Source organism: Alosa alosa, chromosome 24 (genome assembly GCF_017589495.1).
Source record: "Alosa alosa isolate M-15738 ecotype Scorff River chromosome 24, AALO_Geno_1.1, whole genome shotgun sequence".
Classification (NCBI taxonomy): Eukaryota; Metazoa; Chordata; class Actinopteri; order Clupeiformes; family Clupeidae; genus Alosa; species Alosa alosa.
In genome coordinates, this window is record NC_063212.1 from 20,181,373 (window position 1) to 20,202,432 (window position 21,060).

Here is a 21,060-nt window from a genome sequence, read left to right on the forward strand (position 1 = left end):
AACTGTGTGCAGTGGTGTCTGTAATGAGAGCCCTTGACCCAGATTTTATCCTTGGTGAACTTTGCACCACAAGGCTGTGGGCTGTGGTACTAAGGATGAAGAACAGAACTATGTTCCAGAGTTGTTTTCAACACATCATTTCAGGCCTTGAGTGTTCTCTGTGACATGATAGCTACTGTACACCACCTTGCTCTCAAAGGGGCAGGTTTTATTATGACACTGTTAAAGCTGATGAAAAATGTTGTCAAAGGACCAACTGATAAAGGCTGCATCTCTGCACCCTGAATCATTCATAAAAAAAACATTCTCGAACACTTGTCAAGGTTTGAGATTTTTTATTTTTTTCACTTTTTGGCACTTAACCTTGACCCTAGTCAACAATAAATATGCACTGATCCAAAGGTATATCTAAAAAGATATTTGGTAGAATAATTAAACAACAAATGAAGAGTTTGGTTTCAAAACACTACATCTCCGTTTTTAAAAAGTCAGGCTATTTAATTGTGTATTTCAGGTAATATCAATCACAGATATTAGTACAGTTGTGGTGTTTTGATTGACTAAAGATCAATCAAATAACAATACCTAATTACAGTTCTACTGAAATTACTTTGAAAACTAATTGTAAAGAAAATATTTATGAAAATTAATTAAAATGGTGTATATACAGTAGCATTCATTAAAATGGTGTATATAGCACAACTCTATTTATCTCTCTCTCTCTCTTTTGTTACCAAGATAGACCTGCTACTTCTTTCAAACCTCTGGGAGGATTTTTTGTAAACTCTACTGCAAACAATTCAAAAAGGGAAAAAAAAAATCATTAATTTTTCTTCATAATATCTAACTTGCTTCAAGGCGCTTTACGCAGAGACAAAAAATGTACTATTTCAGACTAGATGCTTCAAAATTAAATACAGAGTTGGCGTTGGTGAGAAAAGATGTGTGTATCTGTGGCCACAGCAGTTTTAAATGAATGCTTTCTGTCTTGAGGGGGGAAAAACCCCTGATTTACACAACAGCAATAACGCAAATGAACCTGAGTTTGTGTCCCAGCATGCTTTGAGTTTGAGTGGCTTTCCTGGGTGTAAAATCTGTGTTGATGGCGAGGCGGTGGTGGCTGCCGCCTGATCCGGTTTGGCAGCTGGTGTGTTAATTATAAATGATGCGGAGAAGAACAGAGAGGAAAGGGGGGGGGGCTGCGGAGGACGAGCGGGCAAACAGGCGAGCGAGTGAGCGAACGTTGCAGTGAAAGAGAACGCCTCCAGCATGTGGAGAACTGTTGTTGTTGTGAGGAGACAACAGCATATGGAACAGCCTGTACTGTCTTGTCAGGCCTTCCTGGCTGAAACAATGTCAACACAAGCATGCAGTGAAAATGGATAGATGTTAATATGGAAGGGAATTATGAGAAGATTGTGAAGTGTATGTAAAGAGAAACTAACACTTGTATAAGGAGAGTTTAAAAAGCTAAAAAAGTTAACCAAGCTTATGATTGATGCTGGTTGCTACTATCAACCATGCAGCTCTATGATGCATAGATCTGTATCTGTGACTGTGGAGAGCCCCCAGGAGTTACGGTTTACACACCAGTTTCACGTTCAGACATGTGAAATAGTGATGGTGATTGTCATGGAGGTGATGATATTAATGTTAACCCGTGTAAGGTGTTCGGGTCTGTGGGACAAAATATTAAATGATTATATGATCATAAATGTAATTTCACGGGGTAAATGGCAAATATGAACCATAAATGATGTCTATATCATTGGTAATTGAGCTAAAGTAAACATCTGTTAAGTATTTTTTTTACAGAAATTGTTATGGCTGTATTGATTTAAAACTCTAATAATGTGCCTAATAACGGAACATTGGCTGTGTAACAAAAATATGAACGCCTTACGAGGGTTAATGTTGTATATCAAGTAAAGGTGTTCAGAAATTATACTTAATTTTGCAATACATCGGTGTGGTTTTAAAAAGACCTCTGGGAATTCTACAATGTTCGTGTTGGATATGCGGAGAGATTACTAGCAGTTACGGTAAAAGTCTTGAGTGGGGATGTGCTGGGATATTGCCACTTATGATGACTCATGGAATCCCTCTCGTCCAATCAGGAAGTAAAAAATAGTGTGACTGGATCTAACTGTTGCATAATTGATATTCTACTATACTTTTTGTCCTTACTCCTCTAATGCTAAAAAAATACCACTTTTTTCAGAGTGGGAACAAAAACAGAAGCACAGAACAGAAAGAAAGACAGGGAGAGAGAGAGAGAGAGAGAGAGAGAGAGAGAGAGGGAGAGAGAGAGAGAGAGAGAGTGTGAGAGAGAGAATGAGAGAGAGAGAGAGAGAGAGAGAGAGAGAATGAGAATGAGAATGAGAGTGAGTAGGTTGTGGTATTCAATACCAATAATACCTCAATACCTGTCAGTGTTGCTGTCATTATGTAAGGTATGTCGGCCGCCATGGTGTCCTGACATACAGAAATAATGGCACACCGTGGCAGCCATGGCGACATAATGTTGCCATTTCTATAACACTCTTTTGGAAAGAACTGCTCTATCGTACAACAGTCTGGTCCTTTCTCCTGAATGAGCAGTCTGGTCCTTTCACGAATTATATGGTCTGGCAAAAAAGTGCAGCACACACAGTGCAAATCTGATCTGCTGCAATCTGATCTCTTACTATCTCCCACATACAGTTATGTGTAACTTTTTACTGTTACTGATACTGATATATCCCAGGCAGAGAAAAAGCCCACAGCCTTGTGTATTTTCATGAGAAAATGCTACATTGATAACATGCCTAAGCATTTTGACTATCTTGCTCTTGTGACACAGGAGCTTGTTATTCGGATAGCACTGATTTGTTGATTGGCATTAATATTTTCTTTTAAGACATAAACTAAGTATTTTGAGCAAGTTACATGTGTTTGCTTACTGTTGTGCAAATGCTGATAATGATTAGAGAAGAGCACCAAAGTGACTGAGAAAAACTGTCATGTTTTTTTTGTTTGTTTTTTTGGCTGATGAAATCCAACTGACCAGCCAAATGGTAACAGAAAATATGATTTGTGTCCTACATTCAGCATGCATTTTGAATGAACCTGCTGAGAAAGATTTATTTTACATCCGATCAAAGAGAATAAAGGGATTATTCAGTGGCTGCTTAAAGCATCATCTGATGATTAATCCAAAGATTGTATCTATTTATGTAAGACAGTTTGTAGGAAATCATATTAACAAAATAGAGTATTATAGAGTTGCAAATCCCATGCTGTTTTTTTAATGCGAATGGTTTTAAAAAACAAATGCATACATATTTTATCTGGTGCTTAAAGATAGTAAAATCTCTTTAAACAGTATAGTATTGACATCAATGACAATTATGAACTAATTATGATTATGAATTAATAATCATAATTATGAATTATGACTGTGCATCTTGACCAAAACAGAGTTATCTATCTACATGGTAGCTTTATGCAATTACTGTGGCAAATCAAACCTCTTGTTTCATTTAATGTTGGAACACCTGTGTGGTATCCTGTAACTCAATATAGTGCATGTGACATTTGTATTTGTACATTTTAGCCACTCGTTGATACAGTGGAATGAAAACATTCAAATGAAGTATCTACTGAATATATCATATGAATTACATGATGCGATCATGCCTGTTATTAAGAATGTATAGTCCACTCTGAGAGTTACTGTAGGCCGGTATACTAAAATATGGTTCACCATGTGTATATCATTTTTTTGCCACAGGTCTTGATTACATTTTAATATCCTGTAATGCACACACTAACCACTGTATAAAAAAGAAACCATTCTATAACAATACACAGCTTAATTGCATGTAGCAATGTATGAAACGTTTGTAGGCCTATCAATGTGGTTCTTTGGTTAAGGTAACTATAACACTTTAATTTCCCTTTTAGATTTGATCAGCGCCTCAATAAGCTAGTATATTTTAGGATGTTATCACCCAACCTCACCCTATAAACCCCAACAGTTGTTTCTTCTTCTTCAAGAAATAAGGACTATGGCAAAGTGCTGTAACAAGCAAAATTTATGTATGTAAAGAAAATTGTACACTTTTTTACAATTTGTAAAATTACACTTTGTTACACTCCAGAGTGTAGGTACAATGCATCAGGGCCCAGTAATATTAAGCCTTGTGACCTTGGGTCAACACAAATCTTTTCCAAGTAATGTAAAAATCAATAAGATTTATGATGAAATATTGTTATTACCGTATGACAGCCATTCTCTCTCTCTCTCTCTCTCTAGTAGCCACTGAAAGCCTGGTACCATTAACAAAACTCCAGCTTCTGAACTTGGGATTTCTTCCAGACAATTTCTCAAGGACTATTTGAGGCAGCCGTGGCCTACTGGTTAGTACTTCAGACTTGTAACCGGAGAGTTGCCGGTTCAAACCCCGACCAGTAGGAAGCGGCTGAAGTGCCCTTGAGCAAGGCACCTAACCCCTCACTGCTCCCCGAGCGCCGCTGTTGTAGCAGGCAGCTCACTGCGTTGGGATTAATGTGTGCTTCACCTCACTGTGTGGTGAGTGTGTTTCACTAATTCACGGATTGGGATAAATGCAGAGACATTAGGGTGTTTGTTCACCAAAAATTAGAACTTAGCTGGAAAATTGAAAAACTTTTCACACAAGGAAATTACCACAGAAAAACTCCATACCAAAGGAAAGATTACAGTATCCAGTGCAGTCCACCCCACCCCTTTATACAGCTTCCATGGAGAAAATATACTGCACGTAGAGTGAGGGACCACCATTGGCAACAGTTCAAACACAAATGAACTTTTCACCTAGCCTGATGAGCCAGACCCACTTCAAGATGTAGGATCTGGGGACTCACCGTTTGCAGTGCTCAGTTTGAGGGGCGGAATAATCGGTTGTCTTTCAAATTCCCTCTGCACGCAATAGGATAGCGCTACAACTCATGAGTCCCATGCGTTTTCCCACCAGCGGAGCTAGTTGGCTACAGTACAGTAGTTCGCCAACAGCAACATCCATCTTCTTTGTTTTCAAGTAGCAGGGAATTCACACCGAACCGTTGCAACTCTGCCATCAATCATTATGTTAAGCCCGCCTACCGACAAAATTGTGAGTGATGCAAGTCACCCCGCTCACAATTTGTTTGATCTACTGCCCTCTGGGAAGAGGTACAGAAGCCTGCGCTTCCGCACCACCAGACTCACCAACAGCTTCATACACCAGGCTGTTAGGATCCTGAACTCTCTCCCCCCTCTCCCCCCTCCACCCTCAGCTACATAACATCCTGGACTTTTAGACCCAAAATGGCTGCCTTGCACTACTCCACTTGTACACTTGCACACTTGCAACTTGTTGTTGTTGTCCTGTTGTCCTGAACACTTCTGAACACACTTCTGCTGCTCTTACATAACTTGCACCACTATGCCACTTGCATACTTAGGTCAAACAAAACTACCTCAGCCATTTATTGGCCTGACTTTTGCACTATTATATTGACTGTCTACTGTATGCACAATTGCACAATTTCTACCAAATTTTGCTGCTCTTATTTCTTCATTTTATGTGCCTTCTTATTTTTACTTTTTATATTGTTTACTTGAATGTTATGTTTGTCTGTGGACCTAATTGGTAAAATATGTCTTGTCTCCACCGTGGGATAGTAGGAAACGCAATTTCGATCTCTTTGTATGTCTTGACATGTGAAGAAATTGACAATAAAAATTGACAATATTTCTCTGTCTTTGCAGAATATGCAACCCTGACATTAAAAACATGAATCCAGAATATGTGAACGAATAAATAGGCTTGGACATTTTTTGCAGTTGCTATGCATTGTATGAGTTGTATGCTGAATGAAAATAGCTATATGAGAGAGTGGGGTAAGATTGTTTTACATTCCTCATCATTCTGACTTGTCAAAGAGGTTGTGTTTTGTAATCTTCACACCAAACAACATTTTAAAGTGTTCTGTAATCAACAAATCTTATACGGGTAGAGATATGTTCACTACACCCTACTTCCTAGTTAGCTGGCTCAACTTACCCCAGTCCTGGTGACTCATCTTACCCCACAACTACCATTTTGAAAGAAAATAATTCTCACAGCAAGCTAAGGTAACATTCATGCTTTTGTTTAGCCCTCACACCATAGCTTAAAAAGGCACCAATTGAGGTGTAATGCATTTGAATGTTGTTCTATTCACGTTTTCTCTAAATCACCCTAACTCTGGACATGAAATCCACTTGGAGAGCAAAAAATCAAATTTTTCCATATTTATTTTTACCACATTTGCTATGTGCTATACCTTTCCACATATTGTAAAGAATGATCCTCTCTTCCTTAAAATGCTGCCACATGATAAAATCTGTTTACGGTTTTCTAGAAAAAAGGGGTGGCTCCTCTTACCCCTATGCTCATCTTACCCTGATCTCCCCTATCACTTGACCCTCTGCATTATGCACTCTTCTCATTCTGTAGGATGCCAGTCATAGTTTGCAATTGTGACATAATGGTGAGCTTTGCGATCCATTAAGAGCTCTTAACTGCTATTTGATGGAAGCATTGTTAAGCACCAATAGCCATAACTCAAATATTATGAAAACAATGAGGGAATCTTGGAATCAGACCAGGCCAATATTATGAGAGGCACACAAATGGTAAAAGGTTCGGGTACATGCTAGAGTCTGTGTATGATTGTCCTTGGCAACAATAATAAAAAAAAAATTATCCAAAATGCTTATCACCCGGAGAGAAGAAATACTCTTTTCTGATTGGCTGGCGGGGTGGCTTTTAATTCTGAATAATGGGACACCTATGAAGTAGATCTGGTTTAATCGCCGTTCCATATTAATGCTTATGAATGGTAACTATAATGGTAACTGGAGGCAGGCTTCGCAACAAGGGAATCAACTGTAAAAAAGCTAACTGTCCATGCTATCGCTTATATAGGGCCAACGAAAGTTGTACAACAAGCTGAACTTGTGAGCTTCTTTTTAAACAGAACCGCGTGTTTTACGTAAGGGATAATGGACAACACGGTGGTCTGTTCACAGAAGTTAATGCACGGTCGAGGTTGTAAAACGGCCCCGACGCGAAGCGGGGCTGTTTATTCCACTGTTGCCACTTGCGTTGTGTTTATTTCCTGTTACAATTTAAACGTTTTAATCGCTAAAACTGTCTTGTTTGTAGAACTAATTTCTTCCGACACATATCAACGAACGATCTAAATGGATGGTTGCTACGGCCAAAGGCCAGTCGTTAGTTCTATCTCTCCCGTTGTCAAGCGGGCGTATCCCAAGATTCTGATGAACTTTAGCTTTGAAACATCGCTATTTTACTTAGCCTGCTGTCATCCATCTAGCTAAAAGTCACCTTATCCCACTAGGTGATAAGTGGGATAACGGCCTTCGAGGTGTGTCCAGTTATATGGAATTAATGGACTCCGCTGCGCATTGGGGAGTTCTTTGCCCCTCGCCCTCGTCCATTAATTCCGTATAACAGGACACCTCGGCGGCCGTTATCCCTTAAGGGAACTTTAGGTGGCAGGGTTAAGAAAACAACACCATTGGATTTTGACATCAAAATCTCAAAAGGCTTGAAAGTGGTCAGAGATAAAGTCCTACTGTAAATGTAAAAATCTTTGAGTATAAACAAAAGTTTATGAAGGAGGGAAATTTACCCATCTAATTTGCCACTGGATGGCAAGCACCTCAAATTATACACCTTTCAGTATACTGGATGTTGCACATATTTGAGCAGGTTTACTTTCTTGTTTGTCATATTAGGAAACAGTAGGCCTAAGATGTAAACCAACAATAGTAAACTATTAGTATAACCACAAACCGCTATTATAGGCCTGGTCAAATCAGTTCCTATCGTGGGTGACTTTGTAGTTCTTCAGAGCCTATTTTTACTACCCCTGCTGTCTGTATCACGTCCATTACGGACACTATCATCATGATTACCACTGCCAACTCCAGGTATATTGGGCAGAGGGTCGAAATAAGCATGGTAGCCTATGCCTGGACACCGTCGTATACACGCAAAGACGCACCTCCATCACTTACGACCGCGGACTACCACTGTCAATAGGCGATCGATCATAAATCTCCAAAATGCAGATATTCTCCTTCAGAATCAGAATTAATAGGTGAATAACATAGCCTACCCAAGACTTTATCAAACGTGAACGTTTTTTCAACATTTGGTGTAGGCCTATTTCTGCTTCAATTTATGCAAAACTATGACCTGCATCGCCGCCATTACAAACAAATGCACGTCTTGTCTTTCTCGCGTGTAATAAGTATTTCCTGAAAACTTTGTACAGCGAATTTGGGCTTGAATCGGAGCTCTGGATGTCTAGCAGTGGATGAGAATGGAATTTGTCACTGTACTTGGATCTATCGTCTATTTTAATCAATGTTGTTGTTTGTCGAATAAAAAAAAAAAATACCCTCAAGGGCGAATTACATTATTATTTTGACATTAAGTCGCGGGCGGTAGTTTGAGACCCTGATGTATATAGCTATGCAGCAGATAGCAAGTAGGTCCTCTCAAATGCAAGAGCAGGCTAAGTTGAAATGAGAACCGTTAGATAACATTTAGCCCATGGCTAAATGTTTTCAACTGCTAGCAACTTCGTCTTTTTTTCATGTGTGTCTGTGGTCTGTTTTAGCTTACTTTGTGTTTCATACAACTAATACATTCCAGAAACATTTAATTGATAATCATTGTAATAAGTCATCTAAACAAACCTCTCCCAGCAGCAGGTCCGTTTAACTTGCTATAGTAAACACACCGTATTGTATGGGTATCATACTCTGTCCTCGCTACATAACAACATGAAGACCACCTGAACATATGGATGCATTGGAGCATGGACCTAAAGAAGAGCGAGCTCTTCTAAGAGAACGGTGAGTGCGTGATATAGAATTGTATAGAATCTACCGTTATCTTCAACCGTTAGCCTTCTAGCTGTTACGTTACCCCAGCCAGCCAGTCCAAGGTAATCTGCTCAATTAAATTTTTTTTTTTTTTTTTATATATATAAATATATATATATATATATATATATATATATATATATATACATAAAACCAATTTACTATCTTCACGCTAGCAATCTGATGTAAATGTAATCTTATCATTAGAAGCTATAGGCAAGCCAGCAATTAAATGTAGATGAGCTAGCACCTACCTTTAGCCTGCTAGCTGCTAACAGTTAACGTTAGCTATTTTACGTTAGGTAAACAATGGGCATTAGCTTCCGTAGGCATATCAGCTGTAACTGTAACGTTAAATGTTAGTTATTTGTTTGGACGCATACTTACAGGGATACACACACTATGTCTGCAAACAACATTTATTCAGACAGAACACTTAAACGTCAGGCAAAGCAAAGGGCTTTCGATATCCTTAGTGAGGTTAACGTCAATGCTAAAGCTGAATCTGGACGCAGCCGGCCGATTTAAATATACCCGGTATGCCTGGCAGAAAACGCCCCCTCTGATGATGTGTGGTCAGATGCTGCATCTGATTGGCCCATGTCCTATGAATCAGAGTCTGAAATTGAGTTTAATGTTGTTGGACGATAACGTTATTGATGAATTTTGGTCATATGCTCTGACAGAAACTGACACAAGTGATGAAGAATCTGTTGAGTCTGCAGAGTGTCTTGGGGAGGAGCTCAGAGGTTGGGCAATAGACAGCCAAGTACCACAATGCCATCTAAATGGGCTCTTGGGCATCCTGAGAAAATATCATCCCTATCTCCCAAAGGATTCTCGCGACTCTTTTAGGCACTCCAACTAATTATGAGGTCCAGCAGATTGCTGGTGGCACCATGCATTATTTTGGAGTTGAGAAAGGCATTAGGCATATATTACACCAGATAGACCCTCTCCCAAAGGCCATTCATTTACAAGTAAATATTGATGGACTACCTTTGTTCAAAAAAGCAGCAATCAGCAGTTCTGGCCCATTCTAGGCTTGGTAGAGGAAGACAAAACAAAGCAACCATTCGTCATTGCATTATATCTTGGGTCTAAAAAACCAGCGAATGTCAATCTGTTCCTGGAAACATTTGTGAATGAATATGGAAAGCTTAAATTAGAGGGTGTGGATGTTATTGGCAAATGTGTAGATATTCAAATTTCAAATTTTGTTTGTGATGCAAGTGCACGGGCTTTCGTGAAAACATTAAAGCCCACAATGCATACCATGGCTGTGAAAATGCACACAGGAGGGAACGTGGGCGAAAATCGCATGACTTTTCCTGAAGTCGATTCACCTTTACGGACAGATCGTCTTTTATTAATAAAGGCGATGAGTTTCACCATAAAGGACCAGTGTGTTGACAGAGGTTGGAATTGGTATGGTCTCCCAATTTCCATTAGATTTTATGCACCTTGTTTGTCTTGGGGTTATGAGAAAGTTGATCGGGTTTTGGATGAGGGGACCGCTTCCTACTCGTTTAGGTGCTCATCAGATAGGCCTAATTTCTGCAGCTCTTGTGTCCTTTGCAATGACACTCCCCAGAGAGTTTGCACGGAAAGGGCGATCACTTGTTGAGGTAGATAGGTGGAAAGCGACAGAGTTCAGAACTTTTCTCCTGTACACTGGTCCAGTGGCACTGAAAGACCATCTGCCGAATGTTCTATACCACAATTTTATGCTTCTGCATGTAGCCATTAGAATTTTATGCTGCCCCTCACTGTGCCTCCAGTACTGTGATTTTGCTGAAAAGTTGCTGATCACATTTGTTGAGCATTTTCAATCTGTTTATGGTAATTACGTTGTGTATAACATACACGGGCTGACACATCTTGCCAATGATGCAAGGCAGTTTGGTGCTCTGCATAATTTCTCAGCTTTCCCATTTGAGAACTTCCTCTACACAATTAAAAAAATGATTAGGACCCCTACCCAGCCCCTTCAACAGATCATCAGGAGATTGTCAGAAAAAGCAAGTGTCAGAGCGAAAAAAAGGGTTTTCAAGGATGGTTTTTACCAGGAACATAAGAATGGGCCTCTTCCATACAATGTGACGCAATTTACACAATATAAGCAATATATTAATGGTGGAACTTTGATTAATTTATCAGAGGGAGACAACTACATTCTGTTCAATGGAGACATTCATATAGTTAAAAATATTTTAAAAAACAAGGAAGCATCACATTTAGTCTGTCTTAAATTCCAAAACAAATCATCTTTTTTTACCCACCCCATTGATTCATCAAGTCTTAATATATCCTTTGTGAAACAACCCGGGCAGTCATTGACTATTGTCCCTCTTCAGACTGTTACAAAAGTAATTCTTTTACAATATAAGGATGGGTTTGTGGCATATCCTTTACTGCATTCTGCTTAATTGAGCTTCAATTAGTGTATATAGTTTGTAACACTAGCTATGTTTGTTTGTTTGTTTGTTTGTTTTATACTGTAGATGTATTCAATTGTTGTTTTCAATGAAAAAAAATGAGACAGAGGTTATACCAAGTGACTGGCTGAGCATCGATAAAAAAATGTCCTTTTGGCCCCCATATAATACTACTAAATGTAGAAAAGCGGTTGAAAAAAATGAAACCCCTGATGAAGAATGGGAAGAATATATAACTGAATGGGTGGCTGAGTATGGTAAGTTATTGAGGAAGTTCCACAATGTTAAGAAATATAGAGAAATAACTATTCAAATCTATTGCTCAAAATTAAACATGCTCCTTGTGAGTTATGCCTATAAGCAGTTATTTTCAAATGTTCAGATAATAGGCTTAACAATGTTGTTTGTTTCTATATTTAGATTCCTATGAAAAAAAGCCCGAAGGAAGCTTGTGAAGTTCTGCAAAGGCAATGGTTTGGAGTCGACAGACGAGGACAGTGTGCGGAAAAGAGTGTATGTTTCCTCTGTTCTCTGTTCTTCTTTTATAGCCTGACTGTGCTTATTTGCTACTAGTGTTCACTGCACCTTTAAAAATTTGATTACACTTAATGTGTCCAACAGACCATCATCGAAAATATGTTGGATTTAGGGTCTACATCAGCCCTCCATCTGCAGCCTCAGGAAGCCCTCCAGTTCAGGCCTCAACAAGTAGGCTCCACACAGGTAAACAGCACAGATGAAAACATGACATGTAAAGAAAACATACAGTGGTCAAGACTTTGGAATATCATGTATTGATTCTGTTTCTCACTGTTCTTCTCACTGTTTCTCATATGCAGAGACAATGGAAAGACCAAAAAAAGAAATTCTGCAATAATGGAGCCAAAAGCCAGACCTTGCCAGCCATACCACCATTTCCATTTCCACCATCAACACCAGAGACAGTCCCAGATCTAAGACAAGATGGTACATAGAACTATTCCAAATATTTTATAATAGTTTACTTGGAGCTTTTATTAATTACCTTTTAGTCTATAAAGGGATTAGAAACTCTTCAACAACTTCTTAACAATTAGCCTTAATATCCAATGTGCTTTGATTTACAACCACAATTTAGATAATAAAAAAAAAGAACTTGGGACATCATGTAAAATGCTAAATAAAAACAGAATGTAATAATTTTCAAATTGAGTATGCAAAACAGTAGACACATGTTATATAAAGTTATATACTTTGTCTGTTTCAGAAAGAGAACTCCGAAAATTCTACAAACAAAATTCTCTTCTGCTTCAGGCAATTTTGAGAAGAGAGAGTGTCACTGAAGTCAGCAGTTTTCCTGATTTTGAGTTTCCGTTACAAAATATTAATGATATAAAAAAAATGTTGGACCGGCTTTCTGACAAGGAAACACGGCGCTCTCTGGTAAGTTCTGTTTATGTTGTGTATGTAAACCTATACTCTAGTTATTAGTAGTTCTCATAATCAATAAATACCATAAATAAGCCATTGAATAAATACATGAATAAATAGGAATACATACATAAATACAATAAATAGTTTTAAATAGTGTTGTTAAAAGGATTGTGCGTCGCGAGTGGTTCATCCGTTTCTTGGATACCGATAGTTTGATCTTCCTCCTTCGCTCTCATTTCAATTCTTTCAGTAAACTCAACTGTCTGAGTTATCCTAAATACTTCTTGAAATCACCTCTTGAACTCAACTCTACTACAGAATCACTAATGCCTTGTCCTAGTAGTGAAGCTTTGGAGGCACCAATTGTGAGCTTTTCTTGCTATGCCACTTTTTTTCTGTTATGGGACTGTATGGTAGCCCATAGCACTGTGTAGTGCTTGTAGTTATGTTCCACCTTTTGACAAGCTTAATCATGTATGCACAACCATTTCACTTTAGAGGGAAAACATCTCATGAGTTTGGGTAGGACAACAATAAAAGATATAATCTACAGGATCAGGCGTGAAACAATCAGCAATGATTTAGAGAAAAAGTTTAACTGGATGGGCAGGGGCAGAAAAGTCCTTTTTCTGTGTTGCACCTGGCAAAAGTCATCATAGGTAGGCCTACAGCTCTTTTACAATTTCATTCAATGTTTATTCTACACACATTCTGATTGGTAGCCTGCTGTACACATCCAGTGTATTATCTACCCTACACAACAAAACTTCCGCCATGTTCTAAATCAGTGGTTTTAAACTGATTTTAAGAGTAAAATATTATCCTTCACTCTCCATTCAATTCCCCAAATTCCCCACGCAGATGCTCCTAAAACAAGGGGCCACCTTAATGGAGGCAGAAGAAAAAGATAAAAACATGGCTAAAATACAGCGGTGACCGAAATGGAGGAAGAAAAGGAGATCAGAAAAGGGTACAGATTTCAACAACCAATCAAAAAATATTTGTAATTGCCTGTATGTCTGTATTGCTGACTTTTATTTATCATCACAGTTGTGAAATAGTAAGTAGTTAAACTTGAATTTCTTTCCTCAATTTAGAGAGGCAGACACATTCCCCATCACATCCTCCATCTGACATCAGCAGTGAATCCGAGGAAGTGTCTGAAATATCTGACATTGTAAGTTTTTTAGTCATTAGTGCATAGTCCTAAATTGTTTTACCTTTTTGTCTCATCTTTTTATCTAATGCTCGAAATGAATAACTATTCGACAAGTGTGGAAATAAGTGACCTGAAGGCATTAACATCATTTGTACATAATTAAGAGAATGTTATGAAATAGGCCTCCATAGATTGTACATTGGCACCAGTTAATAAAATGATTGCTTGATTACACTTGGAAGACAACATTATTAATATTACACATTTCGTAATCTCTTGTTAGACAAATTATCTGTATAATCTTCCTAATGCAGTGAAGTCTTATTTGAGCAAGCAAAACAAAATAATTTCTAAAAGTAACTAAAAGTAATTTCTGTTATTTTATAGGAGCAGAACTGATTGATGACCCATCAACCCTTGAGGATCTCATCACATAAATGTTTATTATTAAATCAATATGTATTATTAAATGTATTTATTTTAACCCTTAATCTCGTGTTGGTATTATATCACTATTAAGATTACAAGTTCAGGGCAGATTGGTAAAATCATTGTGATCAAGTAAGTAATTTCTAAATTACTGTAATAACCATAAAAGGTGGCCAAAATATCAAGATGAGTGTTCTGCTGAAATAAGCAGTCATCTTAAGGTTAGAACGTTGACATAGTGTTGTTAAGGTGTAATTTTTGGGGTAGGTATGCTATTTAAGTTGGCATATGGTTGAGTTGGGGTTGGCAAAAGGTCGGCAGTCGGTCTATGAAATGGTTGGCCCAATGTTAGAAAGGTAGGTTTCGGGTTGGCATAGCGTTGGTAAGGTGTATTTTGGGTTGGCTGGGTAGGCTTTTTAAGTTGGCATATGGTTGGGTTAGGGTTGGCCAAAGGTCTGCTGATGGTCTAATTAAATGGTTGGGCCAACGTTGGGCCACCGGACAAAATGACGTTGGGCCACCGTCAGCAGCCAACATTGGGCCAACACAACCACTGACCTTGGGCCAACGTTGGCCCAACGTCAGAATGCTACCTGGGTTAGTTGTTAAACTAAACATATCTGACTTGCTCTTCTTGTGGCTGCAGGACCTTAGAGTGTTTAGATACGTGACAGTTTGATAATGTAGGAGATGCATGACATGAACAGGACATCATGAAGTAAGTAGATAAGTATTGCCATCTTTTTTCGGCTTACCCAGAACATGTGGCCATTTTTCATGAATTACTGAATATTTTGGTGGAATATGACTACTATTTTTTTGTTGTTGTTGCATTTTTGAGGGAACTGAAACTTAGAAAAGAGAATAATATCATCTGTCTGAGAGCAGTTAGAATCTTGAGGAGGACTACAAGAACAGTGAGTTCAAATCTGAAAATATCCACACGTTAACACACTTTAGATTTATGCATGAGTTGGATCTGTGAGCTGTCTCTGACCCTCCCAAGATCTAAATGCTGGACAGTGAGAGCATAAATTAAAGCATTCCTCAAACATTCCTCCCCAGTTTCTGTGAAAGAAAAGACTTTGTACACTAGTCACTTTTAGATGTGCTATTTTTCATCATAATTTAGTCCAATGTTCTCATCGCTCTTTTTTTTCGTGATAAACTCCCTAGTGTTTTGGTAGATGCCCCTCTGTCCTGCGCTATGCATCAGACGATATGAATGTATGCAACGATAAAACAAACTAAGACGCCAAACTTCAAAATAAAAGTCTGCTGTTTCGAGTGCCGTCATAAAAGTATAATGTATAGCCATTATTTATAGGGAAGACTCTACTGGAGATTTCTAGCAGCTTGCCGCATTGCAAATGCTCTTGTTCTACATTTACTGTAATGCAGAAACTAGACATCCTAGGAAAAACCTATAAGGAATATCCTGTAAACTTCTGTGGATTGCCTTGATTCCTAAATCGCTAAACACAGGAGGCAACCCGTACTCAGCAAGTTTTTTTTATTTATCTTTTATGTGCAAAACAGCATAGGCTTCATTAGTAAGGCAAGGTAGCCTGGGAACACCCAGACCTTCCAATTAAATTTAAATTGGTACGTTGAACTCTTACCAAATAATTTCAAAAGTGTATCAATCGTGTAAATGAAGGTTTTAAATGCAGTTGTTTACTCAATTCCAAAGAAGTACAAGTCCATGCCTGATTAGCGATTGCCTGCAGAGCAAATCCCAAATTTGCCGAAAGTTCCTATCCCGTATTCCCAGGATAAAGGTGTACATTTAATTATATGGCGCATTTTCCAGCGCAATGGCTACTCAAAGCGCTTCCCATACAAACAGACACTCACCTTTTTTTTTTGTGGCTCTGGTTGAGATAAACAACTGCTACAAACATTTGACTCCTAGTGGCTGAGTGGGTTCACTAATTTTATGCAATCGTAATCCCAGTGATGATTTACAAGTTTTCTGACTGCTAAAAACTAATAACTAACTTTAAATCATTGTACATAAAACTAGAACTTAAGTGCAGCTAAATCCCTAAAATACTGTTGCTTGGAGACAAACACATATTGCAAAGTGCATTATAATTGCAAAATGTTGATGTTGCATTATGCATAAGCTTGTGGTTTACAGCTAGCGTCTGCTTTTTGTGTTACTCTTCTTCGCTCATGCAAACAGGGGTGGTTATGACAAATGAAGGACTGTTTACGCAACTTAGAGCAGCATTTTATAGAGATAACATTTTAATGCCCACACTTAAAGCTATGGTCCCAAAAGTCATAACAAAGACAACCTTGTCTGCTTTTTCAAAATCCCTACCCACATTTCCATCATTCTGGAGGGGAATTTTTATACCTCCGTCTCTGCAAAAGTGAATGTGCTTACCTCAATCACTTATGCACTGAATTTAAGGCCCAAAGCGACCTACAGTATCTGTTTAATTGGACTTCCTCTGTCTTATTGCCTAAAAGTAAACTATTCGGCCCTGCTGGATACATAATTTGTGTATATTGAAATGCCTAAAATAAACAAAACACTTTCTCACTGTTGGTAAGAGCCATGTCTGAGAGTGTTTATTTGAATAGTATATCTGAGTATATTTTTTGGGAAGTTGTCAAGCTTAGTCAGTTTGCTGAGTCAATATTCTGAGTGCTCAAACATGGACACAGCATTTCATTATACAAGAATACAAATGAATGACACAATTTGATTATTAAGTTTGACTCCTTACATTTACCTTCAAAAGTAAAACAACTACAACAACATAAACAATAACAACAATAAAACGTTGATGGCTTCTGACTGCCTAGTATGCTAGAATCTATCGTGACACAGAGCCGACCGAGTCTGATTTGAAGTATTCCAGCTGTGTGACTTACGGAGGCAGTTATCGTTACTGTTATGAACTAAGGCCATGGAGGAGCGCTTCAATGAGCTAGTGTTGCAGCGGTAAACATATGTCACTGTGGAAACAGAACACGGCTTGAGCCTGACCATCCAAACGGACACTCATATTTATCATCATCCACTCTTCTGGAGTGTTATTCCGTTTCCTGAAGGTGCTGACCACAAATCCCGACAAGGCTCATGCTCTCGCTGTGGTCCTCTTACAGATGAATGAGTCCTCATTCATGGGGAGAGAGATTGTCATAGCTGTCTATTCGTGATCTCCTACAAACCTGTAAGCTCCAGTGTGAAAATGGAAACTTTGCTGCAAGTGCTGAGTATTGATTGCCTCGTCAGCACATTCAATTTATGATGAAGTGAAGTGAAGTCTTTCATCAAACCCAATCTATGAGGTGAAGGTGCTTAACGTTGCTTCAGAAGCATAGAAATGTGGGTTGTAATTAGACTAGTGGTTGAACTCAAATAGCACCAATATTTTTTTTTTTTGCAAGAATTGTGGCTTGGCTGACACCAGAATATTGGTCTGTGGACCCTTTGTTCATTTCTGATTTCCAAAGGTCATAACAGATCTGCAGAGCAAATCCGCACCCAGAATTGTCAGGGTTCACCCAGGCTACCAGAGTTGAGGAGTGTGCCTTTAAATGATTGGCCTCATTTTCTAGGAGCATTTTTCTCTCTCACTGTCTACTCCTATCCCTATCTGTCTGATGGTCTGTCTGTTTGTCTTACTGTCTGTTCTCTCAGTCGTTGTGTCTGTCTGTTTGTCTATGTTCTGTCAGTCGTTCTGTCTGTCTATGTTCTGTCAGTCATTTCATCTGTTCTGTCTCTCTGCTGGTCTGTCAGTCGTTCTGTCTGTTCTCTCTGTCTATGTTCTGTAAGTCGTTCTGTCTGTCTATGTTCTGTCTATGTTCTGTCTGTCATTCTGTGTCTGTTCTGTCTGTCTATGTTCTGTCAGTCCTTCTGTCTGTTCTGTCTGTCTGTCTATGTTTTGTCAGTCGGTCTGTCTGTTCTGTCTATCTATGTTCTGTCAGTTGTTCTGTCTGTTCTGTCTGTCTGCTGGTCTGTTTGTCTGTCGTATGTAATGAAGTGGTGGTACATTATCCAACACACTTTCCATCAAATTTTCCCTCTCTGTCTCTCTCCACACACACACACACACACACACACACACACACACACACACACACACCTCTGCTGCCTCGTACATACAATACATGAGAATCCTTATCATGATTTCCCCGAGGATGAAACATCAGTGACTGGACTACATCATCTGTGTCCTTAGATGCCACCCTATCATCGCGAAGCATCTGTAGTCTGTGTTACGGTAATTATGCTTGTCCCACTAAGTTTATCTTAATGACACGTTAACCTGCCACTCAGCCTGCACAACCTGATGATCTGAATTACATATACACTCCCAGCAGGCCACGTTCAAGGTAATTAGATGATTGTGGAGTTGCTTTAATCTGTTTTAGAAAGAGAGAGAGAGAGAAAAAAGTACAGAGGTTTGAAACCTCATTATAGACTTTGAGAGTTATCCAGTACCTAAAAGAGAAACAGTTAATTTAACAAAAGTGCACCCGCTAACATCATGACATTATTTAAGATGAACTTAAAAAAAAAAAAAAGTCGGCTGTCTGGAGTGCCGTCATAAAAATATAATGTATGATCATTATTTATGGGTGAGAAACTAGTGGAGCTCTTGACTGCTTGCTGCATTGCAGATGCTCTTATTATACATTAAGTACAAAGCATACATGTACTAGGATGGATTCTGGCTAAAGGATTTCAAACCAATGACTGTTATGCTCTTATCTACTGAAGAAGTGAAGCCAAACTTGGTCGGTCATAGTGGTGAAGAAAATATAACCTCCTCGTCAGAGGTAAAACGACAAATGCTAGTAGATTTTTACACCACAGTGCAGACACAGTAGTCATTCACTCACACTGATCAGTAGTTTTTCCACTGAGCTTGTAAATAAAAAGTCTGTAATATTTAGCGATATCCATGAGATTCAGTGTCATGTATATGACGCATGCCAAATGTTTTTTTAAAAAAAAAATCCAGGAGTTTGACAGATAGCCTGACAGGTGCGGGTCAGTCAAAAGCTAACAACCTTGCCACCACCACAGCAAAGGGGGGGTGCAAAAGCACGTCACTTGCTCAAAATGGATAGTCCATTCCTCAAAAGCAGGTATTCATGTCAGTGAAACTGTCAGTGTCATCAAAATGAGAAGTCTTGACACCATCGTTTATGAACAAGATAGTCAAATGACTTTGTCATGTTTTCATTATGACAGTTCTCTCAGTGTTTTCCAATGCAAAAAAAGGTCAGAACTCGGTGACACTACCTGAACATGCTCAAGACAGCACTATACACTACTTATACAGCCATTTGAAAACTACAGTAAAGTTACACATTGCTGTAGTTAGGTGAGTAAGTGAGTACAAGACACTGAATGCATACATTTTTACTGTATGCTCTTTGCAATTCTACAGTACTGTGACAGAATTTGATAACTAGTTCAACAATTTTGTATGTAATGACTCAAGCAATGAAATGAAGACTATTAGTTTTATTGGGAACGACTATTCAGCATTCATAAGTATAGTTCATTTTGACTGACATGACATAAGCAAATGATAATGTTAAAAAACAGCAGAGAATTGTATGAAAGCAACTGATACATGTCCAAAAGTATTTGCAATTTGTTCAGAGGAAGGAGAAATTGCTACTATGATGTGCACAAATGACTAAATGTTGTGGAGGTTGAACTAATAGTTATGAGAATTTTCATTCTGATCTGAAAAAAGCACCAAAGCGACTGAGAAAAACTGTAATGTAAGAACCGAGAGGCATGTAACACACTACTTCCAACTTTATTCTTCTTCATCCCAACTACGCACATACCAACGACCTGTATCCTCACTGTGCACTCCGGCGCCCTCTGTCTTCACTAGCTGTTATTAACAGGACACAACAGGGGGGCACTGAATTGATGCATGGTCTTTAGATTAGGATCTGGATCGGAAGGTTAGGAATGAGTGTTTGTCCTCAAAAAGGGCACAAGCAGCAAGCGTGCGGAGAGCAGGAAGGGCCGAGGATGTAGATGATTTGGCTTGATAAATCTGACTGATGTATTTTGACAGTCTGTCACTCGGTCTCTACTCCTGGGCTTTTCAGGGCATCATGCTGCCATACAAAGGCAAACCGCAGGAACCACACATTTGGCCAAAATTGAGTTAAGACTTAAGGGCTTTCCTCCTTTCCTCATGTAGATATTACATGAATGTATTACCAGTAAACTACCTACAACACTTTGGCTGGACATTGAAAAAAAAACAAAACAAAAACATTAAAATCATTTTTCTCAGTTTCATTGTTTGCATAGTAACTGCACTTTGCCCTTGTAGGGCAGCACAGATGGCCATATTTGAGTGCTTTGGACATTGGTAGGCCAAATGGCACAAGTCCGATCTATGTTGTTGTCATCATCACCACCATCATCATCACTATTACCATTCGTCATCGTCATCGTCATCGTCATCATCATCATCATCACCATTATCATCATCATCACCATCACCATCATCATCGTAGTTGGCATCATCAACATCATCATCGTCGTCATCATCATCATCATCATCACCGTCATCGTCATCATCATCATCATCACCATCATCATCACCATCATCATCGTCATCATCATCACCATCATCATTGTCATTATC

General features: G+C 38.8%; 3 long non-coding RNA genes across 4 annotated transcripts; all 3 read left to right on the forward strand.

Moving 5' to 3' along the window:
* The first annotated feature begins 8,686 nt into the window (after positions 1–8,686).
* LOC125289629 lies at positions 8,687–11,840 on the forward strand. Its single transcript, XR_007192660.1, has 3 exons — positions 8,687–8,938; positions 11,473–11,663; positions 11,827–11,840. It is a non-coding gene; the product is annotated as an uncharacterized LOC125289629 (long non-coding RNA).
* A 222-nt stretch (positions 11,841–12,062) lies between these two features.
* Positions 12,063–13,440, forward strand: LOC125289741. Of its 2 annotated transcripts, none has more exons than XR_007192689.1 (4): positions 12,063–12,129; positions 12,246–12,372; positions 12,653–12,828; positions 13,318–13,440. It is a non-coding gene; the product is annotated as an uncharacterized LOC125289741 (long non-coding RNA). The 2 variants fall into 2 exon arrangements; XR_007192690.1 differs by lacking the exon at positions 13,318–13,440 and adding an exon at positions 13,070–13,185.
* Positions 13,441–13,772: 332 nt separating this feature from the next.
* On the forward strand, positions 13,773–14,469 carry LOC125289698. The gene is made up of 3 exons (XR_007192677.1): positions 13,773–13,789; positions 13,917–13,996; positions 14,366–14,469. It is a non-coding gene; the product is annotated as an uncharacterized LOC125289698 (long non-coding RNA).
* Positions 14,470–21,060: the final 6,591 nt, after the last annotated feature.